A 27,242-nucleotide genomic window follows, 5' to 3' on the forward strand; every position below is an offset into this window, starting at 1 on the left:
CCAATTAGATGACATAATTAATGAATCTCAGTGCAGTTGATAATTTGTTATACAAAAGAAAGAATGTTTTGGCACATCTATTAAGTCCTGATGTACAAATCCTTGCAAAGGAGGGAATACTAGGAAGCCAAGAGGGGAACCTACAGCCTCTCCTACGGCAGAAGAAATGTCTGCTTATTCCAGGGCACTGAGTTTGCAAATTTTACTGAACTTTAAAATCTGCACATTTCCTTCTCCCATGTTTAAAGGAGGCTTAGTGCAGAAGCCTTCCACACCATCTTGCTTCTTTCGTGACAAATTAAATGGTATGATTAGAGCAAGCATTCAGGAAATTTTGTTTCCCAGGCAATCTAATCAATGTGTCCCTGGCTGCGTATCGGTTACAGTTTTACATATTGCAATCCATTTGCACCTGTTATGTACAGCTAACATATAGACACTCAATAGATTTTGGTGAGAGAAAGAGTGAGAAGATAAAAAGAAACGGTCTGCTGCTAATTCTGTCACTAGGAGACGCCATGAGCAGATTTTATTTAGAGACTTTGAAAAACAATTAGCTGAGGATTATAGGACTAAAAGGCCTTTACTAGCTGTACCTGGAAAATACTTTGCCCATTTAATGCCTTCTAAGCTGTCATTGTGCTTGAACTTCAGTCCCAGTGATTAATGAAAAGCTGCAGGGCACAGCTAGAAGCTAAAGTCTCAATTATGGAAAAGCAGTAACTAGTTTAATGTGCTGATGCTTTTATACTTAAACTGACAGCTGTGAAAAATGGCAATATTTCCAATCATGCTTTAATAATTTATCATTAATTTATTGGCATGTCCAACACACTTTAGTCCCACTGTTCTTTTTCTCCTTTTAGGCTCATGGCATTTCAATACTGGAGAGCAAAATCTGTTGCAAATCTCTAAGGACGAGCTTCCTTATGGTGCCCGAGTGATTACTGTTTGCAGGCAGTATTAGCAAGAACTCCACAGTTTATGGGCAGAGATACAGCACGAACATTTTTGTGGGCTATGATATGTGAATGTGTTTCATTAGCTGCTGCTAAATTGCTCCAACTCCATCCACTTCAGTGGAGTTAGAGCAACTGAAGAACATAGATGGCTTTGTGGGACTGGGGGCAGTCAGCCTCACGCAGGCAGTTTTCGTTCGTCAGCCCAGCAAGCTCCCTGGATGGAGAACAGGAGCTGTCTAACTGCTCTAAATCAAAAATTAAATTTGGAAAGTGTCCCTTTTGAAGAGCACAGGCAGAGCCTCACCTGCTATGAAATCTGTAGAAACATTATTATGTTTAATACTTAACAATTGAACCAGTGCAGCTAAGTCAATTTAAACCAGCTGAAGATCTACAGTCCATTTATTTATTTTGAGGATCTAAAGTCCATTTATTTTTGAAATATTTTGAATTTTTTCTTTGCTGTTTTGGTTCTTCCTGCTTATTCAGTTGCTCCTGACAAGGTGTATGAACAAAGGGAGAGGAAAAAAGTCAAACAATAAAATCTTCTTTCAGTATAATTTCCATGCTGAATTTAGTTTGTCATGGTTCATGGCTGTCCATGCTGTGGACTGGACAAACACTCATGAAAATAGACAAATATTATTTTCAGAGTTCATTGCTGGGGTTTTTTTTGACAGCAGAAGTTGAGCCTATTTTATTTTTCATCTGATACTCCTGTCATTTATAAAATCTTAGTCATCCAAGCAGGAGTGCTTCTTCTGAACACTTTATTTTTTGCACAAAACCTCAGTCTTATTTGTACTTTTGCATACATTTCACTTTGTGTAATGGCTGACACAGTGTGGGTGAAACTCACTGCAGTTTTGGGGGGGGATTTGGTAACTCCTGAGCTTTTTTGCAAAGCTCATGCAGCCCTAAATGGCAGCTGGGCTCTTCCTGACAGCCTGGGTGTGCTGATGGTTGTCAGTTCCTGGACTGAAAAGCAGGCTGACCAAACAGTGGGGAAAGTTATTCTGAACTGTTTGATGTAAACTACTACAAAATTGCTATCTGGCTGTCATTCATGAACTGGTTGAATAGGAGAGACATGGCTATGAGAGAATATTTACACCAATTGATGTAATGGTCTAACAAGTATAACATATTATATTGCTGGACGGTTCACAAAAAGCTGCAGTGTGTCCAATTTGAATTGACATGATGGAAAAGACCTGTCAAGTGGGTTGTTCCATAGGTTGAGAATTTGCTGTTTCTTATTAAAAAAGAGAAAAGAAAGATTTTTTGCCTTTGTTTGTATTTGCTTTTGAGATTTTTTGTTTGATATTTTGATCATTTTGATAATTCTTTTCAATGCAGACAGAGTTTATACTAATTAGTTAACAGTTCAATTATTATCAAAGGGAGTTTTGAATGAAAAGAAACCAAGTTCCCAGCCCTGCTCTAACTACATGTTTGAGCACCGAGTGCAGCCCTTCATTAGGAACCCTGGAAATGGGCAAAGGAACGTGAGTCATTAGTAATACTTACGTCTACTACTGCTTCTTAAAGGAATCGAGTACCTCTTTTGGGAATTTTTGCCTGGAAAAAGGCGGCTTATTCTAATCCATTTTATCTGTCACGCTTTAGACCTAATACTGTCTTTTAACAACACGTGAAAGAGTGGAGAAATACAACAAAACACATACAGGTGGCTGGGATGCCAGAGGTGTGTCTGGATTTGTGAGGTTCATGTCTGGCTAGTGCTGGATGTACAGTCAGCCACTGGCAATCCCTCTATTACCACTCTGCCACCCTCTATTTTTCAGGCTCCTACTTTGAGGCTTGATTACAGCAATTTGGAGGATGTATGCAAACCAATTCCAGCTACTAATTGAAGGAACTCTGCTAATTAGAAAGGGCTATGGAACAAATAACAATTGGCAAGTATGGGGTCTTTTTCTGTATGGAACACCCTTCATACAGTGACTTCTATCTTGAACAAATTTATCATTAGATTTTCTGGATAGGAGAGAGACTTTGAAAATCATTATGCATGTTGATACTATTGCACATCTAAAAATATTTGGTATTTTCTTTAACTGCTGAAGCTATGTGATTGTTTAAGAGTCTTAGTTTCTCTTAATAAAACTAAAAATTAAATTTCAGTGCTTCTTGATTGAGGAGAAGTCTTGAAAGTATGCATCCCAATGGCCCAAATTGAAAAGGAAAATAAAAAAGAGAAGATGAAAAAAAAATTAAATTTAAAAATCATCTTTCTCAAAAGTCTCAATGTCTTTTGGAAATGACAGCAATTTTTGACTCTCCAAAGTTAGCATAGATATGACTGTAACTACTACCATAGATGAGATTTCTTTTTAGTGTGACTAAATGCAAAGTTTGCAAGATCCAGCTCCTTTATCTACCTCTATTGCAATTTTTAGTTGAGATATGTTCTCTAAAGATTGATTCACATCTTTGCTAAGACAAATATTTAAAACCTGTAGAAATCAATTTTGCAGGACATTTCTTTATGGTATCTTGTCAGAAACAGTAGTGCTTTCTTGAATTGATTTTTAAATAGGGAGATGTGTCATTGGGTATACACTGCTTATCTAGTCCCTGGCTGAACACCTCTTCTCTCTCTCTGACAGCAAGGCTGGTGGCTGGCTGCTGGACGACCACATCTCAGGATCTTATCTGGCAGATCTATGGCTGCAATGGAATTTTATCCCATGTTGCTTCCAGAAAAGGCTGTACCATTTCTACTAGAGCAACTGTTTTTGCTAACATGGGCAGATTTACAGGAATGCATGTGTGCACTTTTGCAGGAACACATCTAACTTATATATGATATTCTATGTATTTGCATTAGCCTTCAAGTAATAAAATAAAAAAGCATTAATTTCATGTTTGTCATCTTAAATGCATTCTCTTAATAAGCTTAAACCTCTTACACTTACACCTGTGCTTTATCTCTTCACAAGCGGCCCCATGCTTCCTAAAAATAGTTCCTTTCCACTATGAGAGAGTATCTCTTCCCCTGCTGCTGAATTGGATAAGAATATTGTCCATTCTGCAATAGAGGGATTTGTCTCACTTTCCCACTGCCTTAGTGAGGTATTTTTAGCAGCTATTAATGTTAGCTTAATCCAAATATTATTTACAGTAGAAGCACCAGATATTTTAGTAATGTCATTTAATACATATAAGTCCAGAAAATGCTGAAAATTCAGTCCTATTGACACTTTGATAAGGTCAGGTATTTTCTATTGAAATTCTGTGTCTCTGGAATTCAGTATCAGGTGATGAGTGTCTCAGGTGCAGTGCAGGTATTTAATTGGTGTGATCCTTCACAAAGTACAGGTGACAAAAATCAGAAAAAATGAACACACAGTCAAGGCTTCTCAGCACCTTCACTGACACAGACTGCTTTAGGACCTGCTTTGACCATGATCTTTGTCTATCATAGCCAACACTCAGTGTTTCTCTGGGCATTGCTACTTGAGTGCAATGTTCCCATGAGGAAGCTTTCATGCTACTGAAAGTGTTGTCTTGATGGACTTTATAGATTGCCCTAAACTATATTATATCATGACAGAGTTTCAGTTTGCCACTAACTTCTGAATTTGCCTAAGTACCTTAAAACACAAATGTGTCTTATGCCAAATGCTGCCAGATTTCCTAGCGACCTATTTTTACTGAAGGTCAAAAACAGTCAGACACTTTCTCAGATTGTTACATCACAGTGGGGTTAGAGAGACACCTGTAATTGTGCTAGGGGATCATGCTTTGAACTAAAATGTCAGGGAAAATATAACAGAGTGGAGTTATTCCAATTGATTTCAACAGGTCAGGCTCAACTGCACTACAAGAGACATGAGACAGATTCAACAAGCAACAGAAAACAATGGGCTCTGTGTCACATTGGTAGTGAATAAAGGGTGCTGCAGGTGGGAGTCAACATGTTGAAAAACTCCAGCCCATAAATGCATGTTACAGTTTAGCCTTATGTCACTCACAGCTTGCTTTGAAACATCACTCACAGTGGCAAAGCCAAAATACCACTTGTAAGGAAAACCAAGTCTTCCATTTTTCTCTAACTGTGTCTTTCCTTATTCATTACACTGTTTGCCCAAAATGTCTCTAGAGCTCAGGTAGCAGTTGGACTTTCCTGCCCAACTAGAAAGTGACACCCAATGTTTCCTAACTCCAGGAGACATTTGCTGATTTGGACTGTGGTGGTAAGACCAACTGGGGTCTCTTCTGACTGCCAGTCCTGGACTTCCCAGCTTTTTCTTAGTTGCCCAAGAGCTTGTCTCTCCTGTAGTGATTGCACCTGTACATTGCCTTGGTGTAACCACAACACAACCTTACTCTTCCCAGTGGGAGATGGTGCAGACTGCTTTCTCCTGAGCCCTGGCACTTGTATCTTACAGATATACTGTTTTGTGGTAGGAAGTGAAGGAGCAGCCAATTATTATTTATGTTATTTATTCATTAATATATTCATTCATATTATCTTCATACTATTCTTTTCTTGCCCCCTTGCCCTTCCCTTAAAAGTGAATCCAGTCTGGAATAGTTTACCAAAAGTCACATTTCATACAACAGTTTTTCAGAGAACCTTGTCTTTTTCTCTTGTGCAATCTGAAGTCATGCTTGGCCACGCTGTGACATGACACTGAAGCCCATCCTGGATGAAGAGAAGTGATTGTGTCCCTGGCCCAACTTGGGGTGTTACATGCTGGCTCTACAAGGAAGGGTCTTGCATGGCTTACATTACCAGGAAATATTTACTACATGATAGAAAAAAGAATTCTTTTTTTGTTCTAAAATTAAAAGATGGCATCAAATCTGCACAATAGGTCAGGGGGCTCTCTGGTAGACCCTGCAGTGGGGGGGATGCACTATTAATTGAAATATCAGTGGTGGGAAGTGAGAAATTGTCTTCAATGAAGACTACCTAAATACTCAGAAGTCTGGAGATAATATGTGCTCTGACTGATGTATTGTGAGTGAAGGCACACTCACAGTACCAGGGTACTGCAATGGGAAAGTTCAATTTCAGGTGTCTAGGGCAGGAGCAGATCGTTTGATAGACCCTCTTTAGGTGTATAACAACTTGGAAAGTTATCTCTAAGTTTTGATAATCACTTTGCCTTCTGAGACTGCCAATCTATTTCTTAACTGTTCTTTTTAGTGTGAAAAAGTCTCCCATTTCTATTCTCTGCCCTACATACTTGGGTCAGGAAGTGAACATCCTATTTTTATAGCTTTGAAGCAAAATGGATATATAAGCAGCTGATTTCTTCACAGAATCCTCTCAGACATTCTTTTATTATTTTTTTTCCAAGAGGAGTCCTCACTATTTCACCAGTCTTTACGTTAAAAGAAATAGGGCAACACAACTAAAGAAGATTCACAATTTTACCTGCTGAAGGGCACAGTAGTCAATGGTATTCAGCCCTACAAGGACCTACTAATGTTATTTAAACTGTGGCCCAATTAGAAAAAAAAGGTTTTATTTTTTTTTTAATAGTGGGCAACAAAATAAAAAGATATTTTAAAGAAACATTCTGAATTTTCCACCAACTGAATGCAGCACTTTTCATTTGAAAGCCACATTTTTATTTAACAGATGAATAAGGTTTTGTTTGTTTTAAACACTCTTGCTTCGAGAGCTCATGGAAAGTGCATTTGAATCTGTCTTACTACACATCCAGGTTTGGTTTTGGCTTGGGAAGAGTTCTGGAGAAACAAGATTACAGGGACTAACTCCTATCTGGGACAAAGGCAGCCAACTTTAGATGCACATTTTTTTCTTACAGGACCTTATTAGCAGGCATTCTTTTTCTTTGGTAAAATGAGTTACTTATTCATCTTCAAGGTACCTTTTTATAAATATTATAACAGATGATTTCTTGCAAGCAATTATTCTGGGGAAAGAGTAGTGAGGGATCATTTTGGGAAGGAAATTAGGGGAGACACTTTAATGTATGCAAACACAACATATGACAGTAGCATTGCATTGCTGTGTAAAACAAGTCATTCAGATTTATATATTGAAGTCTCTGTTAGTAGTTAATCTGCTGCTGGCCACCTGCAGAGGAGGAATGGAAAAGGTTCCTTTTGATCTCTTTTGTGAAATGACCTTTAAGGGTGAAAAAATATAAAAGAAAATAAATGTGAATGAACCTTAAAAGGTTTGGTACAAATATTCTGTTGGGAACTGTTTGGTCCTTTAAAAAGATGTCCACATAGGATATAAAATGTATGAAAGAGAGTAACATCTGTGCTTTAGGTCAGGAAGGCTCATCACCCATTAATGCAACTCAGCTAACTTCTTACAGGTCACTGAGACAGAGTGTTAGTCTGGTGGTTTACTTTATGAGTGTGCTGAGTCTCAGCTGAGAAGAGCAGTTTTGAATATGGAAATGAAGGAGGTAAGGGCAGCAATTTAAACTCTGCTATGCAATACATCTCTTCTTGACAGGGGTTCCATTCAGGTGTGGTGTTTTGCTGACCCCCGTGTAGTTTATGTGTCCCTGTGCCTAAACTCCTGGTCTTTGTCTTGTACCTTACTGTGGGTTTGGATTCAATTTCACTGGTAGGAATACAGATTTAACCATGATTGATACCCATTTCAGTGGAAGGGGCCAAAGCAAAGCTCCCTCAATCTTGCCTACATCAGCAAACACTAAAGATTCACCCATGCATGGAAATAAAACTGAGCGCTTGCATCTCACATTATCATTGTGTCTAAATGAGGCTAAATGTCTGAAAATCATGCTCGTGACCTCTGAGTGGGCAGAGATAATTCTGCCTATTATACCTCTCCACTTTCCTATGATCCTGGATTTCTCAAACTGTCTGTAAAAGCCCAGGTTCTCCTCTGACCCTTGCACATACCCAGACACCAGGAAGACATATGTCTTAACAGATAATGGCTCCATTGTGTGAATACTGTCAGTATCATATCAATGTGACATAAATACAGCAAATTAGCCGTATGTTACTTACATCAGAACTGCTCCAGCTCTTTGTGTGGAATGGAAAAGGTGCAAGTGAAAGCTCTCTGAAGCAGCATGAGTCTTTTCCCTTTTTTATTAGTGATTCTATGAAAACTGTACCAAGTTTTAGATTTGGTACTAATTCAAGGCTATTTTTCCCCCCAAATAAGAAAGAACTAGGATTCATAATTCACCTAAGCACTGCGAAATTGGTACTTTGGCAAAATTTTCCTTAAGGAATATTATTGCCAGTCTTGTCCATATACATGTGAAAATGACACATTTCTTGTTCATATCACTGTGGGCTTCTCTCCCTGCCACTATCATGGAAGAGCTTCTTTCATGACTAAAAGACAGATTAATTAAGAGAGCTCTTTGCAAATACCTTTAGTTTTGGAGACTCAAATTAATCGAATTCCTTTCTACTGTGTCTTCACAGATTAAAAAAAAATAGATCTATTTAGTCTCCTGAAAAAAAAATTAATTGTGACTGTTTTTCTCTTCTAGGATTTGCAAAGTGGTACAGCCATTGATAAGGCATAATACTTCTTTTGTCACTCAAGAAATAGTGTAAAACGATATTCTGAGAAGTGATAGAAAAAATCAGGTGAAATATTTTTTTACCACATGCATTTCTCAGATCTGGACACATGACATGGTTTTAATCATACACAAACATATGAATAGTAAAAAATATCAAATAACTTACAGAACTAAATATGCATTTGAGTTTGTAAATTTTTACTGAAGTGTGATGTAACCAGTGTTATGAAAAATGTTTGTAAGATTTTCCAAACTTATGTCCCTTCCTTAAAACGTAAATCACGGAAACAAGGAATGTTCCCAATCTGGTTGTGTGTAATCAAAAATGACACATTAATGGAAATTTAATGTAGGCAATTCTTTTTCAGAAAGTATCAAATGATGAATACATGTGCTCTGCTTTTTTGCAAGCACTTCAATGTTCATTTCATAAGCTTGTGTTCATTCTCTCCCGGCCCTCCTGTCATGGGAACATCTTTAAACAATGGTTTTCAGCAAGTCACTTTTTTCAATTTTTTAGCTGTAAGGTATCGAATTTCACCAGTCTGATTGCATGTGTGTTTTTCTATAACAAGTCAACACTGAATGCATGAACAAATTACTAGGGTGCATTTTAAAATCTAAAGAATAGAAATAAAACTTTGCACTAAAAAATTCTCCAGTAGTGTTCAGTAGACTTATTGTCCTCTGGAATTGTAAATACACTTCTGTTTTCAGAGTGAACAGCTCTGTTATGATGATGTAATTCGTGTGAATTTTGCCAGAGGAGAACTTTGAACAAATATGTTGTGGATTAGTCCAGTGACTTTTTCAATGTGTAAGATTATCCATGGAAGTTTTTTCTGGGAAAGGGCAGGACTTCACAGAGACATTCTTCCCTTCCAAAATACTAGAGATGTTATATAAACATTGCACTGACAAGAGGCTTTATTCTTACTCTTGTCCTATTATACTGTAACTCTTCAGTCAGCTCTGACTCAAAGCAGTGATTACACTAAACTTGGTGGGATGCTGATGTTAATGAATTAAAAGCATATTTCGTGCATATTAGAGCTCTGCATTTCCGTGATATCTTGACTTCAAGTTTACAGGAACAGTGTGACACTATGAAGAAATATAAATCTGGTTAGCCAAATGTAATTTTCTAACCTCAGAAATTACAGCAATTAAAATTTGCTTATTTGTGTAAGACCAACAATACCTGTATCTTCTCCTGTATACCCCTTGGTTTTCCACCAGATTCTCCACAGAAGTCAGCAAGAATGTTCATATCTATTTGTAAATGCATGCACTGCTACAGCACCAATCTGCTCAGAAAAAAACAGGGTTACAGATTTCCGTCCCACTTTGTTATCACTTATACTGACTCATTTGAAAATTGAGATGCCCTACAACCAGTGGGATGGCTCCTTGCTTGAGTTCCCTGGTGCTGAGGGGCATTGGGAGTGGCGCAGCCCTAATGAAGGAACTGTTTCTCAGTGTTATCTGAGAGAGCATCACCTTAGTCACATCTTTTTCTAAGTATAATTGAATATGGTTTAATTGTTAGGTGTCTCTTAATGACTGGAATTGTGCCAGTATTAAAAAACCTGTGCTTGCAGGTTATCTGGCAGTATCACATGTGCAGCATAGCTCATACTCTACCTAACCCTCTATCTTGAAACAATTCTGATGATATTTGAGATGATAATTGAAATCACACCAGTGTCTCAGGAGCCTCTGTTAGAACACCTAAATAGATTGGATAATGTTAAAAAGAAGAAAAAGAAGTATGGATGAACTGACTCTGACACTTTGCAGAACACAGTATTGAATTTAATATGATTCTTAAGTACTGTATGGATTGACTGGTTGCTCAGCAATTGCACAGCTTCTGACCCCAGGGCTTCCTGAGCTGTAACAAGAGATGGCCACACTTCAAATAATAATAAAAATGCTAACAATAATCAAGACAATAATAAATTACTGGTATTCAGCACAGAGATTATTTATTGGGATTTTAAGACTTCTCTTATTTTATAGCTGAGAAAAAGCAAAGGTTAATTTATAGCCCATTTGTACTTTTCCTTTCCAAGCCCATACTCAACCAATTGAACAACTTCACTGTGGCTCAAGGGAAATTTGGCCACTGCTTTATTGGAAACAGAATTGGTGACCTAGAACCTGTTCCTCTCTGGCAAGACTCTGACTGCATCCATTCTAAATCAGAGGCGTGGATACTGGTGTAAAACTGCAGCAACACCCTGGTGGAGCAGGTCTTTAATCAGCCACATCCATGCAAATTGTGCAGACCTCAGAGAACTGAATATTCAGACTTTATATTTATGTTCAGAGAGGGGAAAACACGCCCGTAGTTCATTCACATAATAAATGTGATGGGAAAATAACTCTGTGGGGACAAACATTGTTTGGTTTGTCATGAGACATACTTGACAGTTACTGCTTTGTCCCTTTTGTGCCATTGCAATGCAGTGGTATGATTGTGCCATAAATCTGAAAGACTGTTTTGCAAAGTTCGTATCTGTGCTTGCTACCTTTAATATTAATAGGAGAATATCTTTAAAGTGAGTAAATTGAGAAAGTGGCTGAAACTATAGTTTATAAAAGAAGATTAGTGGGTTTAATATGCACTGGAGAGTAAAAGAAAAATCTTATTACTGTATGGAGAAATTACCTCATAAAGAAGCTAATACAGCAGGCTAGGGAGTAATTTTTAACAAGGTTTTTATGATGCACAAGTGTAGGCAAGTTAATGAACTTATCTTTCTAGTTATTTTCAGATTGTAACAATGCATTTCTTTTCAGTTCCTGTGCTTTAAAAAGTAAAACACATTTAATCACTTACAATAAAACTAACTCATTAGTTTGATAAATCAAGTAAGATCTTATACTGCTCCTGTTGTGGCAGTGCTGCTAAGAAACTAGATCAGGTGAAAACATTAAGTATGGAACAGAGCAAACGACCAGGTTTATTCATTATTGGAATTAAAAGGTGTCACACTGACAGGGAATGTTCATTTTTGGAAAGACCTGCTCTGGTCTCGGTAGCAGAACATAGGAAATAAAAACTAAAATAGGGACTAAGGCCAAGATTTTGCTTAAACAATTCCACTCTTTGCAAAATAGCCATGTGGTCTTTGACATTCATAAAACAGACATCTGAAGAGTGTCACATCCAACAGCAAAGAAACCACAGGGGGGAGTTGGTAAATACAGAATGTCCATCTGTCAGCACCCCAGCATGGCATGCGTAGGTATTGTTTAGGAGGAGCATGTCCACATTTTTCTGCCCAAATGCAGAAGACAGACTGCTGAGTAAAACAGTTCAATCTTTATATTGATTAAAGAGATGTGCTTTCCTACCATACAACAATCACCGTACTTGAAATTAATTCAGCAGCACTCTGAAGGAAAGACTGAAGATTGTCAGGCACTCACTGCATGTTTTAATACAGATGTCCTAGAACAGAAATAGTGTGGACACACCACAGCAATTTGACACTACAGCAGGGCATTTCATCGAGAGTTTATCAGAACCTCATCTAGACCACAGTCATGTAAGCCACGGTCTTGTTGAATGTTAGTATTATTCACAGCCTCCCTCGTGTCACGGCATGGGACAACCTTCCCAGAAGCACACTGAAGGGGAGAGAGGAGTGTGCTGGGAAGATGAGCTACCGCTGATCCACTCATTGACACAAACAGATGGGAAGGATGGATTTCTCCTCTACTGATGAGAACATTCTCCCACATGGATGTGGAAGAAGTGTCTGTAAAAAGCGGCAGCAGGATGATTTCTGCTATTACCATAGCACCTGAATGATGAGAAAGTTGCATAGTGCTCAAGGCATTTGAATGTCCCCACACCCTTGGTAAAGGCCACAGTCAGCAATCTTTACTGCACTGAAACAATTAATCTAAAAAAGCTTATGGTTGGTGGAAAACCAGAGCTGTAATTACCACAGTGTATTCACCTTGGGGTGAAAAAGAATTAGTTTTCCCAAGTCACATTTTATGGTTTGTACACTGCCCATAAGCCAGTAAATGCAGCTGAAAGGATTACTTTTCTATCTAGGATTCACTGGTGGGGTTTTTTTGTTCAAAGTAAATAACCTGAAACAGTTATTCTGAGTTAAGGTGCATCTACATACTGTTACAAGCATTGATCTGAATCTGGCTAGAGATATATAGAGAGGTCTATTCATCCATCTGTCTATAAAACCTTTGAAGGGCCTTTTGAAAGAATGTCTCACAGTTATTGTCCTGCTTCCCTGCTTTATGGTAGACTCCTCTTTTTTAGGGGCACAGGATAAGACAAGTTTTACTGAGTTCTCCTTCAAACCATATCTCTCTATAATTAATTTAGGCTTTGAGGGGAAAAAAAAAGTCCTCTCTTCCTTTACTTTTTCCTCAAGAAAATTTTCTATGAGGAAATGCTGTGAACTGCTAAAATTTGGTGCCTAAAAATATTTGCAGGATGGGGAATACTATTTCCTTCTTTCTGATTCCAAGACTTACATTCCTCTGCCCCTATCTAGCCTTAAACATTTTGATCTAAAAATTAATTTCGATCTCAAATTTAATCTTTGGAACTGGTGATGAGTGTCTTATATAGATGAACCTGAGCTTAAATTAAAAGTCAGGTTGCTCCTGAGTTCTGCCAAATTTAAGGCACCTCAGCCTTAAACCTTGACTCTGGTGTTTGGAGCTGACCTTTCCAGGTGGTTGATACCACAGTTGCTGGATGCATCTAAAGTGTAGGCTTATATCAAAGTAAGCCATTCAATCTAATAACATCTTCAGAAAAAAATTAAAGCAGAATTGACTGGAAACTGAAATAAGCCGCTGAAGGAGAAGAATGGGAAGAGGATTGTTTTTTTGTTCACCAGAGTTTTGAGTGTTACCTGATCATAACAACCCATGTTTCTCTCCCTCTCAGTGACCCTTTGCACTGGTCTTTCAATGAAAACTTTATATGAAGATGAGATCCTACCACTGCCTTTTTCTCTCTGTGATGCATTTGTGCCCTTTATTTCAGCTTGACAAACACAGGCCTTCAAAACAGTTTCTGCTGAGTTAAAAAAGAAAATAATTGAAAGTGATATTTTTACCCCTAATTAAAAAAAATAAAACCAGACAATGTAGATGCTGCAAGTCAGATGCATTATTTATTATATTTATTGTTATATATATTTAATTCACTCTCTATAAATGAAAATTCTTTTCACTGGTGAATGGAAGTATCTGCAGTGCAAAGGTAGCAGATGTTGACCATTGTTATTAGAGAAACACTCACATGTTTGCAAAGCTGAAACTTTACTGGAAGATTTTAGCTATTTTCTATACATGTTTGGAAAGTGATAAAATAGAAACACTGAAGTGACAGGATAGAAAAAGTGTGCGAAGAGAATGGGCCAACTTTTGCTCTCAGTAACCTTAAGCACATGTAATTGCAGTGCAGACCAAGAAGTTCCTCTAGATTTATGTCACTCCTTCCTCTTTAAATCAAAACTACTTTTGGTGAAGGTGCAAAAATTCAAGGACATCATTTGCCCAGGAATGAATATTTTGAAAGACCAAAACCTTGCTGTGCCATTTCCCCCCACACTGTTACAGAAATGTATCCTTATTTAGACTGTATACAAATTAATGAGTGAACACACAACTTTGAGACTATTTTTAACAGCCCAGTACCAAGACCAGCCATCCCTTCCAATAAAGAAAAGCTGCATAATAAGAACAAGTAAAGTAAAAAGTAAAAATGGTGCTTGAACTGTCATAGGAACATACTCTTACTTTCAAGTTTAATGGACTTGAACTTGGACAGAAATATTGAAAACCAATTTTTCTTTTTTTTTTTTTGTTTAGTGCGATATTTTGCTGCAGAAAACAGTGGCATGCAAATAACTTCCCAAAAAAATGAACATATCACCCAGATAAATAAGCATAACAGGTTTGCCCTGCTTTTTTGAACATGCAAAAAAAAATTCAATTTGAGAGGTGGGCAAAGCCTCTTCCAGTCATTATTTTGACCTGAACTTTGGCTGTCCATGCTCAGAAACAGATACTGGTTTCTCAGGCACAAATTTTCAATTATCATGGGAAAAGCAGCAAACATTTTCCACCAAAGTTTGTTCACGTTCTGAGAAGTGATTTCATCTGCTGAGCTTGCCTCATTTTTGCATATGTTTTGCATGAATAGCTCGGCTTCACTGGCTGAAACCTTCTCAGGAAATGAAATTCAAAGAGCTGTGTTAAAAGCTGTCATCAAAAATGTCAGGTCTCAGTTTGCAACAGGGGTGTATTTACTTGCCTGTGTTCCCAGTGCACATGCTGGGGCTGGGGGAAGTGGTTTGTGCATAAATGGGTGGTACAAGAGTTCACCCAGCACCAGGAGGGGACGACACCAGGCAGCTTCAATGGCCACTCAGCTCTGAGCAGTGCTTAGCCTGAGACAGTGGTGGCTGAGACATGGCAAAGAACACCAGGAAATGCTGTGATTTAGGATATTGTGCCCCCTCTAAACTTGCTCTCACTCCCACCTTGATGATCCAAGCTTTCTTGATGTTGGAGGGGGTTACTAACAAGACTCTTCTGGGGAGCAGTTGGGGGCACCACTCGTACTTACCAATTAGCCATCTGTCACTCTGACTGATCACTTTGCAATAATGATATAGTAGTGATCAATCTAGTGATATTTCTGATAGGGGAACTTGCTTGGGCTTTACATTATGAGCCAAAGAGAAAACCAGCAGCACATCTTGGGAGAATGCCATGGAAATTGTGTTTTGTATTGCACAATGTCCTGCTGGAGTGCATTGTGTAGCAGGAAGAGCTGAGCTCACAGAGTCAGATGGCAAGCTCTAGAGCTAATGTTATCAGGAATATGACTGCCAGAGGAAAGAATTTGTTGTGTCAACACAGTGCCGAGAATAAGGCTGTCAGAAACCAAATGTGGAGCAAGGATAAGAAAACTTTTAACATTGAATGCTATAAAAGAATGGACATAAGCCAGGGAATAAAAGTATGTACTCAGAAGAGCAGCACAGAGCAAACTTGAACTCAACCATTGTTAAAATGTAAGAGAACCTTTGTGTAGGATAAATCTAATGTGAGAGTCAGAGAAAGAGACGTGCGAACTGCACAAAGCCAGAAATGAAATTATAACAGACAGCTCTGAAATCTCACTTCAGGGAAAGCAAAGGGAGACCTGCAAGGACAGGTGGCCGTGAAAAAATAAAACCCTCTCATGGAAACTGTGCATCCATAGCAATGCAACATAAGGCAAGAACCATATTGTTGGGAGCAGGGTGAGCATGGCATGGCCCAGCACACCCTCTCCCTCGGTGTCTGAAGCCTCCCAGGGTGGTGGAGCTTTAGCCAGCAGGCCCTGACAGATGCTGCGGGGGGATGGGGGAGCCGCTTTAGGGAAATCTGATTCTTTATCTTGTTCTCCAGCCTTTCCTGATAAAACCAGTTCGGATGCAAGGGACAGCTGAGTGCTCTTGCCCCTGCCAGTAGGACCATGGCCAGGGCTCATCTCACTGCGGGGCGACCATCTGCTGCCACTTAACAGCACAGGAAACCACCACTGAACAAAAGCATCCACTCGTAGAGCATCCCACCTCCTGCAACAAAATGGAGGCATAAAGGGATGCTACTTTATCACATGCAATTTACTGTGGAGAGAGGACAGCAAACATTGTAAGTAAGCCTATCTGGGAGCTTTTGCCCTAGATGTCACTAACAGGTACAAGGACAATATTATGAGGCTTGATACAGCCCAGGGAGACAAAGGGGAACAAACAGCAACCACAGTGGTGGAAGGATGGAGGGAGGGAGTGTGGCCTCCCCCATCTGCAGAGAAACCCCTCTGCTGTGATTAGGTTTGATGTTGAAAGAGGCTAAGCCTGGTGTAGGAGCAGACAGGGCGATGCCTTTCAACAGCATCACTCCTCAACAGTGCAGAATTTCCTGGTGATCCTCGGCATGGTATTTTGGTGTTTCTGTCAGTCCATGTACATGTTCACATGCCACATCGGGCTGCTCCTGAATAGGGGCTAGTGAACACATACTGTGAACATCACTCACCCAGAGATTTGCCTGATCATATACCTACCCTCCATGAATTTGCTTTCTGCAGATTTTCTTGCTATTTTTTTCACAAGGAAATTTAAAATATTTATTTTGCATCAATGTCCTTTCTTTTCATAAAAGATTTGAAGGGAATAAAAAGGTGTGACATTGGTTTATTAAAACCTCTCTACTTTAACATGAGTTTTCTTTTTAAAGGTAATGGTAAAAGTTTTGACCAGGTCAAAACCGATCTAGGATGTATGCCAGCAAAAATCTACACAGATATGAAGTTGCCAGCAATACAAACATACCCATTTATTGCATTTTGACTAGACAATCAATCAGAGAGAAAAACAATGGCTTTATTATGGAAAAGTATTAAAGCATATAGAACTTCTAAAGAAGGGGGTAAAAGGATGCAGATGCACATCCCAAATGCAGAGGAACACTCAGTCACTCTTCCTACCTACAGAGATTGCTAACATCATGTTCATCAAAAAAACCAGATCCTTCTCACAGAACCTGAAACTTCTGGGAAGCAGACTGGGCTTCCAGGGGTGCAGGCAGTGTCCTTGTGCAGGCCTTTCTAGAAATTAATTCTGAGAGGCAAAACTTAACCAGATGATCAGGGCAAAGAGAGGCTTTTCAGAAGCATCTTTTGTGTGTTCTGGACTGCATTTAGGTCAGCTTTGGATTTATGACTTTCTTCTGACATAATATTCTGTCTGACCTCTAAGATGATCCCAAGGCATGATGTGCCCCCAAATGTAGGTGTTCCACTGAGTGTATAGAACAGCTCTTTTGGACAGGGACCTGAAAGGATTGTGCAGAAAAGAGGACACTTAAAGTGGCTGGCTTACTTTTGGCGTTCCTGCAGAAAGTAAGAAACCAAGGTCTTCAATTATCAGGCGTTTATTGTCTATGAAGCCATTGAGTCTGTTCTGCTTTTTGATAGTGACTTAATTTTATCAAATAGTAAGGGTAGGAGCACCCCATTCAAAAGAAGAAAAAATTGTTCTGGGATAGCAATGCTGACAGTAAAACTCTAGGGGCATTAAAGATCTCAACCTGGAGTTTATATTTAGATTTTAACATATTTAGCTGTTAGTTTTCAACTGCTGCTGAAGAATCTCCTCCCCACCGCATTCACCCCTTTGGAAAAGGATATGTGTTTGAAGTACAAGCTGTGCATTTGCCTTTCAGACCAGGGTGGGAACTCCACCTGCTCACAGCCTTGCTCTGTTAAAAGCTACTAATCCTCATAAAACCAACCTTTCTGCTTCCCCCTCCATCTCTAATTTCCTGCATTCCTCACACTCTATTCTCTCTTTGTGGAGAAACTCATCTTGTTCTCTTTTGAACATACTGATTCATAAACATATGTTCTAAGTTACCTCTCTTGTCTTTGGTAACGTATTCCACATGTTTACATGCCATTTTATGAAATAGTTTTCTTTAACCTTTTTATTTGCCTCAATTTCCTAATGTTCAAAATATATTCTTTTCTTTCATGTTTTTTCTTCATAAATATATTGTACAGCTAAACAACGATGATTTTAATCAAAACCAAAACCACGGAAGGCCTAATTCTTCTTTGACACATGAGGCTAAATTCTGTCCTTAGTTACTTTTGCTCAACACCAGAGCGAAAAAAGCTCTCTATTTTCATAGGATTTTAATGTTGGCAAATCACCTTTATGGCTAAATCTTGACTTATAAAGTATCCAGAGGAAGCTGAGAGATATATTAAAAGCAATTTAGAAATTTATTGCTAAAATGGCAAATTTAAAAATTATGTTCTGGCATAGTCCAGTGGGTATTGTGTCTTTGTGTGCAAGTGTGCATGTGGATGTGAACACGTGTTGTTAAATCTAAGGATAGCCATACAAGTTGAATATCCCAAACACAAAGTACCCTGCAGCTGAATTCTTGTCTTTTTTCATTAGCAAGTTATTCAACTTTAATAATAAATGCACTTGGAATTGCAATAGGCAGAAAACTGTACAATATAGAATTTCATAAAAGCTTCATTAAAAAATAAATAAAAAGCAGCAGCAAATAACCCAAAGGAAATAGATGCAGTTTTAAAAAACCCTGCACAGATATGCTGCAGAGGGAGTGACATGCAAAGGGAAAACAGAAAAGGCCACTCTGTACCCCAAGTGCTAACAGGAGATGGTAGAGTTCTGTGAATGCCATTGAAAGTGGCTTTTGGTGTTTTTGTTTTCTGGTAAAACAGGAGTTAAATTTATCCTGCAAAGAGAAACCATCTATAACTCCAAGGGCTAAACACTTTCGACTTAGAAGATTCAAGGACCACCAGATGATTAAATAAGATTATTAATGTTCAGTTAACCTGTTTTGCTTAGCTTTGCTGAGGAGAGTAGTCCAGTGCTTTTATAGCCTATTGTCTGCATACTCCAGTAACAGGGACACTAATACTCTAAACTGGTCCTGTTGTCAAAGGAAACACTCAAGCAGATAAATTGCACAGCAGTAATTGTGTATTAAATGTCAATTGAAGTAACTTACAGGAATTTCTGCTAAGGGATACATAGGTTGCAACCTATGCTTCCATTTATCTAAATCCTATGTGAAACCAGTCTGAAATCCAATTAAATGAATTTTTGATAAGAGAATGAAGTTATTAGATGCATAAAAATCTGCCAATGTGCAGTGATTGCCTTACCAGTGAAATAAAATGCACTGAAAGGATAAACTTGTGGTAAACCAATTCATGACATGTACTGAACATGTTGTGGAACCCTCACAAATGAATATGTGACAAAGGAATAAACATGAAAGAAATACACTGATTGTACACTAAGTCTGTGCATTTCAGAGAGATTCACCGTATTATCTTCCTTATTCATGTGGATAACAGGCTTACTTATGTCTTCAAAAATAATTCTTTCTATCACACTGCAACAATTCTAAGCATAGTGATAAATAGGAAGTATGAAAATGCTAATGTATAAGAGCTAGTGGAATTTTAAAGGATCAGGACTGAGCCAAATTTTTTGATGAGATTTCTTGACATGGAAAAACCTCACTGAAGAAAAAAAATGAACACAATAATATGTGTATTGCATATTTATAGTTCAGTAATTTGACTCTGAGATTTACGAAAATCCATTTTTATGGCTTTATTCCTGTTGTACAGCTTACATGGTTTTGCCATAATTTGCAACTTATGAGCAGCAATATCTAACAGATTTATATTTTGCAGGTTTTTTTTCTAAACTTTAATGTAACTTAAATATAAAAATGCAAGCAGAAACTTCAACTGGAACAATCTGTCAGTCAAGTGCAATGTATGAAGAAAATAGTACTCTAAATTTTTATTTTTAAAAGGGACAATGTTTTTCTTAAAATTAAATGAAAAGGATCAACTGACTAATAATTTCTGGGTAGTACAAAAACAGACTATGCAAAAATTGTCTGCAGAAATATCTGTATAGCCACTTCCCCCTTCTGACACCCTCCAGGTCATACTTCTAATGCCTCACTCTTCCGTGATTTACATGAAATCCATGGGACTCTACAAGACTTAAGGGCTGGATCTGCTGGTCGTGACTGTAAGAAATGGTGAGGAAATCTTGCCTGCTCTCTGCATCTCTGCAAAGTTCACATAGAGAGAAGCAAACTCTTTCTTTGGCATCCCCACAACCTAATATCTGGAGTATGAATGACCTTATATCCACAGCCTGAACACAGGGATGAATTTACAGGGATGCCCAGCAGCTGTGCCCACTGCCTGGCTCTTGGAAATGAGAAGAACCACCAACACTTGGAGGTGCCCGAGGCTGTGAGACATTTTCACCTGGATGGCAGTGGCAAGACCAAGGGAATATGAGGATCACTGCAGTGCTTGCCCTCCTCACAGCACATGGAGCCAGGAGAATCAGCCATAAGAAACAGCACATGCAGATGTTGCCAGGGGCTCCAGTGCCCTGGAACACCCACTGCTGTCCTGTCAGGCACAGGCAGAACTTCCCTCTGACTTCACCTGCTCAGGAAGCTCTAGAGAGCAACGAGGTCACCTCTCAGCCTCCCCCACACTGGACCAACACAGTGGCCTCAGTGCTCCCGACAGGACCTGCCTTTGAGCCCCTTCACCAAAGGTTTTGGTGCCTTTTTCTGAGCCTTGATATCCTTTGGAAATTGTTGGGACCAATTTACAGGACTGCATTCCTGTACTCTGTCCCCTTCCAGTATGGGAATTAGTAGCAATTAGTACAGCTATAGCTGTATGTATATTATTTCAGGGTGTGCTAATCAGTATGCATTTGGCTTGTGGGGCCCTTTGCAAAGAGGAAAACATGGTCTTAAAATACACAGGCTACCAGTGTGTTTGCAAGCATAACTCAAAACATAGACCTTAGTTTATAAACACTTTTGAAATCCTTGCTCCTTAAAATGTCTCCCACTTTAGGCCTGAGAAATTTCTGAAGTTCTGAAAAATCATCAAAACCTGAAATTATCCTTATTAATATTCTTACTGTGTGCATTTTATAGCCTATTACACTCACATAATAAACAAATTTTATTCTTGCCTGTGTTGATAAAAAAAAATATTCCCAATGGTCTTTTAGTATTTCTGATTGCTCCTTTAAATCACAAAGCCATCATTCAATTCCTTCTAGCTATCACTGGCTGCTGAAAAGAGACACAAAAATGGAGAAAAGTGTGGTAACCCAGAGCTGCTCTGTGAAGGATTGGCAAGGCTGTATGGAAAGGCTTGCAAAGCATCTGCTCTCACACTATGCTTGGCTTCAGTTAATATTCCCACTATTAATCCTTTAGCTTCATGAGAACAAAAAATAAATAACACTCTAAATAGAAAACAAACAAACAAATAAGCTAAGGTTCCTGTGTTTCTTCCTCTTGTCTGATCAGATCAGAAAATCTGGCTTGATTTTTTTATTCTAACAGCCTGTTCTGCACTCTCAGACCCAGTAAATCTGTCATCAGTAGGCTTAGGTAAGAACCTGCTCCATCTCCTCGATGGAAGTGAGAAGATTTTAAAATGTGAAAGCTGCAGGCCCTGCTCCTGAAGAGAGTAGAAATTCTTCATGATGCTGACCAGGAAAAAAGGGAAAGGAAAGGATTCAGGCTGGAGAACAGGAAAACGGTGACTCTTTTGAAGTGATATTGTTTTTAATTTTGAACTTGATATAGTTACAGAAAGGCAAATCCTGGCTAATGCCAGTGCTGTGTTACTGGGATAACTTTATTACTCAAGCTTGTCACCATATGACTTTGCTATGACTGGATGAAATCTGCCCAGTTTTGAGCTCATGGCAGCTGAAGCTGCTGTTCCAGTGCAGAGGCAGAGCTGACCCAGGCTACTGCAATGCTCGACTGAGCTCACCCAAAAAAGTGATGACTTTGAGGGTCCCAAAGGAGTCCAGGAGTCACTGCTTAGGCAGAATAATTCAAAGTAAATGGCATGCCAAAAGGATTGCTATTTTAGCAGAAATCACCAGGTGCTTACATTGCTGTGTGTGAAGTGAGGCTTCCCAAGCAACGAAATGAGCTAGAAGGATTTATTTATATTTATTTATATTTGATAGTTCAGGAATGGCATTGGCTAGTATTTAAATTGGTCGGAACTGTTGCTAGCCCCACAGATTGACACCCTCATACTGATGTTCACCATGATCTGAGTGACAGATGATAGAAAAATTCAGTTTCATGCAGATGCAGAAAGGTTTGGCTTTTAAATCAAGATCCCTTTCTTAACACAGAAACTGCATAGACTTTGAAAACAAGCATAGCACACGAGAGACTGGGGATTGTTAAGTTATTCTCCTGTTTCTTCCATCCTGTGACTCAGCTCTGGAGCACTGACTTTCATCTTAGAGCTGAAACCTATGCTAAGCCGTACTCAGTCTGGCTGTGCTGTCAGTCAGGCAGGATGAGGGGGAGCTGCCTGTGTGTCAGACTAGTACAGAAGCACTTGTGCTCATCACCATTGCTGCCTCTCTCTGCTCAGGTGCAACTACAAAGCTCTGGGCTGGTCAAAACCCATGGCTTTTCCTTGCTGGGCTGGACATGAGGATGGGCTCCCTCTGCTCAGCATCTGCTTAAATTGTTATGACTGTGGACCTCTGTGTAGCCTGGGGAGACTGTCACTTGTCCTGCTAAATCCAGTAAATGGGAGACCCTCCTGCAAAACTTGCCTGTTAGCTGTCAGATTTGGCTGGAGGTAGACAATGTGATCCAGTGGAGCACCATGGCAAGCTCATCAGGATAGGAACTGTACAGATAGCACAAATTAATGGTGATAGTTGTTTTCTCACTGCCGACCCTGACACATACAAATATTTGGCAACAGCTATGGATTACTTCTCAAAATGCACTAAAGATAAACCTCTACAGGAAAAACTACCCAAAAGTGTTGAGGTCCTTGATTGAATCTATCAGACATTCATGTGTATCCACACAAATCAATGGCTAAGGTAGGGAATTTGTCAATCAGGTAAGTGAGGAAATACATTAACAGGTGACAGACAACAATTTGCTGGGACACATAACCCTAGAGGCAGCAAGCTTGTGAAATGGCAGAATTGAACTGTGAAAGACAAATCACTGAAGGTGGAGAGAGTGTCTTCATTATGTCTTGCTCTCACCTGCAACTGCAGAACAAAGTCCAGAGAATTTTTTTTCTCTCATCCTCTGCTGCATTAAAAATGTGAACAACCTGTTAATATACATTACAGATTCTGTTACTGTCTCACTTTAATAGCGAGATAACAATCGTGTGCCATTTACATATTTTGCATTTTATTGCTCTTGCATAATTCATCATAAGTAACATAACATTCTTGTCAGGAGAAGTTCTGCAAAATTTAAGAAAATGGAAGGAGAGCTGTATTGCAATCAGAAATAGCAATTAGTATTGAAATGTTTAGGCAAAATAAAAGGAAATTAAGTAAGAAGCATGAATGGAAGAAAAAAATAAGCTGATTACAGTTAGGCTCAAAATGAAAGTGTGGACTAGAAAGTGACATCCTGCAAAAAATGGGAATGCTGGCTCACACATCGTAGGCAAGATGGGTTTAATGATGACTAAAATGGATATACTGCAAAAGAGTAATTGTTATGGAAGAACACATGTTTCAGGGAACAATAGCAGCACTGAATCAGTTAGTAAAGTCTGTCAAAAACTGGAGCTATGACTGAGCAGACTGTAAGTTTTTGAAAGAACTGTAATTTTTGAGTGCTCTAAAATTGTTTCATCTCACATTAGTATAGCTGCAAACAATAGTCTGCAGTAGGATAAAAGACTAGAACTTTATCAAATTTTCTACATTACAATCGCGTTCATTTGTATTGTTAATTTTGGCATGAAAACACTCAGACAATCACATTTAAATGTTCTTCTTTGGATCAAAATTTGATCTCATTTCACATCTGGGCAAACTAAACTCAAAGCACACATACATATAAAATCTTTTATTATCTAGTAACTGGAACTGTTAGACAGGGAACAGATTAGCTGATTTCAATTCCCTTCTGCTTTAAACATGAGCCAGGCTTGAGGAGATGGCAGTCCTGCTAAGGGAGCCCTTAGTGTCCCATAAGCAAAACACAAGTTTAGACGGGATGTGATCTAACTCTACAGAGTCTAAAGGGGTTTATGGTGGTAGCTGAAACAAGTTAAGTCTCAGTAATTTTGGCTCTGGAGAGGATGACATTGATAAGTTTGTCATTCCCTTTGATTTCAATTCCTATACAACAGTAAAGATCACACCGAGCCATGAGAGGGACCTGGTCATGAACAAATCACAAACAAACTGTCTGGACTGGCAGAAAATCAAACTCCACACATGTTTCATCAGTGGAGGAACTCTTCTCTCCAGGGATTCATGACTTGTGGGTCACATCCCGTTGGATTTGTGGTCACACATGTCCCCCTGGCAGCTCAGTGAATGACATAGCATGTAGCAGCATTAAGAAAGGATTGGTTATAGCTTTATTCTAATGTCATTTAATGGCTAAAGATGATGAACTATGTACTGGCCCATATGCATGAATCACGGCCTGGAAACTCTATTTTGATTGGTAGGGGAAAATACAGAGATGTTGGATACCTCTGAATGATGATAACTGATGGCAAATCTGACATCTAAGAGCCATTCACAATACATTGATACATAACCCCATGTTTAGAGACACCCCTCCTCCCGCCCCCACCCCCAAAACAATCTGAATAATGAATCAAATGGTCTCAGGAGTAATTGGATCTTTTTCTGTGTAATTAGCAATTTTTCCCCTTGCATTATAATTTAAAGTACTGTGGTTGAATTGAGCAACTCATGTAATGAGTCATTAGACTGAGGCTTTTAAGGAAGTTATTTCTGAAGGTCTGTGGAGGCTAAAATATGTCTAAATTAAAAGAATGACAGGCTGCAATCATGGCTGTAAAATAAAGGTGCTCAGTAAGCAGTCCTATTACAATCAGAAAGAAAAAGAAGCAGATCTCTGTCTTGTGCATGGAAGCAGAGGAAATGATGAATACCTTAGGTAACTCATTCTGTGCAAAATCAATCTTTCACTGTCAATTTTAAATGAACTAATTTGTTCACAAATCTGCTCAGTCAGTTTGGAAGCATACTCAGTTCATCCATATTAGCAAATCCTTTAATCTTGACTAGTCCACTGAGTAAGAAATCTAGAAATGTGTTAATATGACTGGACATATGTAGTAGGATAAGAATTGATTCTTTTAATTAGTGTCTATTCAAGTTATAGTTCCTTCTTTTACTGAACTATTGACCCACTGATATATAAAGAGATTACTGTTATGACTAAAATACCTTCCAAAGTTATATTTAACTCTTTCTTCATTGGTGAATGTGAGATAGAAAAATAATCTTTGAATTATCCAAAAATAAACAATGTAATCTAATTTAAGGTTTCTTTCCAACATGCTCCCATTAATTCTGGAGATTCAAACTGATATTTGAAATATAAGAAGTATAAGCCCCAAGTTATTGCTAAAGGAATTTTATAATCCTTTCTTCCAATTTAGATAAAACTATAACATGCTATTTGTAATTCCAGTTTGATATCAAGACAGTCAGAATTTTACCCACCAAAATTCAACTACTGAGCTTGGTGGCAAATCCCCACTGATATTCATTGATGAAAAAAGTACATTCTTAACAAAAGAAGTTAAATGAAAAAGGCAGAAAGATATGGCTCCTGTTCGTCTCATTCCTATTCTGTCCACATGGAATAAGTTAAACTCTGGAAAAGAGCTGTGTATAAACTCACTGTACTTTGCAAACAAACAAGATTATGCTTGCTCTTGCTCACCCATGGAGATGGGACAAACACTAGAAACAATCCCAAATAACTGTACATTGACAATGGAAAACAGCATTGTAATGATCCCAGCATGGTCTTTAGTACAAAAAAAAAATAAAATCTGGCATTTACTTGTTGCTCTTCACCTTACATTGTGAAAGAGCCTTTGCAGCAGGGTGGTGCTAGGCAGGAACCTATATCAGGGCATATTGTCCCAGTGCTGAACATCTACACCTTGCTTGGGGAGCAAATGCTTTATTAGCATTAGCAGTATGGCTGTAAATGTGCATTTACATTATCTTTATAATATTATTAATATTTTTCTTATCATTCTTCTTAATATTAATCTTACTAATATTTTGAGCTACAGCAATAGAAAATTGCCCTAGCACCCTGCCTGGGTGGACAATCACTTTTAGCAGCTTTGAGATCTTCACACAGGACTAGACTTTTAAGATTTTCAGAGAGTTGTTTGCATGGAACTTGAATATGGAAGCAAAAGTGAGTAGGTTTCTGGCTAAACATGGAAAAATGTCTTTTACTGAAGCCTTCTTAGTGCAAACCAGCGAGGTAGATCCCTCTGTTTTGTTCTAAGCTTGGATAGTCTCAATCCTGCTGCCTTTGTCCGATCTATTTGCTCACTAAGATATGGTCTTGGGGTTTTGCACACACCTGTCTCTTGAAACTGCACTTTTTGCTAGCTACTGTCTTTAATTTTGTAAATACAAATAAACAAAAAGATATGAAACTTAAGCCTTCTATTGTTTCTCTCTTTCATCAGATTTTCACTTGAAGGACGTTCCCAGGCAATGCATGACATGACAGGAAGAAGATAGCTGTTGTATTTTGAATTCATAATGTGTGGAGCTCTCTGAACACCCATCTGCTTCATTTTGGGCTGTCTGTTTTCACACAGCCCAAGTTTTCAATGTGATTGTTTTGCTCACCTACTTTTTCAGTAGGCTGAGCTGCTGGGGCCTGGCTGGTGGGAACCAGCAGATTCCTGTCACTGAAGGCAGCAAATTAACAGGGGCTTTTCCCAGTCTGCTTTCCTACTGCATTAAGGCTGGCCTTTGCCATCTGAGCTGTTGATGTGTATGAGCTCAGACTTTCTTATCTGGGCCTGTAACCAGTCTGAGAGGGATTAGGACAACACAACACCATAACCAGCCATCTCACGTGCTCTTGTTCTCTCCTGTTAGTGTAACAGTGGGTGTTACGGTCTCCCCAGTTATTGTTTAAAATTTTGGCCAAAAGTGTCTGTATAAACATTCAGCATTCATTTACATCTTCATGGTTTGACAATTTTCCTCTTAATTTGCCTCAGTAGCACCCAATTTCTAGACTTTGG

General features: G+C 38.7%; 1 protein-coding gene across 8 annotated transcripts in view; it reads left to right on the top strand.

Annotated features, from left to right (window-relative positions):
• The window catches only part of LOC148222652 (uncharacterized), a 107,086-nt gene that overhangs the window by 28,510 nt on the left and 51,334 nt on the right, over positions 1-27,242 (top strand). For 4 of the 8 annotated variants that reach the window (XR_015805720.1, XR_015805717.1, XR_015805722.1 and 1 more), the window contains 2 exons: positions 2,771-2,888; positions 3,596-3,851. The exons of 2 other annotated variants lie outside the window; for them this stretch is intronic. The gene's annotated coding sequence lies outside the window, so the exon portion shown is untranslated. Of the gene's footprint in view, positions 1-2,770; positions 2,889-3,595; positions 3,852-27,242 lie in introns of those variants that run through there. 2 more of the 8 variants (XR_015805723.1, XR_015805718.1) reach the window with 1 other exon arrangement.

This window comes from Sturnus vulgaris, chromosome 10, assembly GCF_052056855.1.
Source record: "Sturnus vulgaris isolate bStuVul1 chromosome 10, bStuVul1.hap1, whole genome shotgun sequence".
NCBI lineage: Eukaryota > Metazoa > Chordata > Aves > Passeriformes > Sturnidae > Sturnus > Sturnus vulgaris.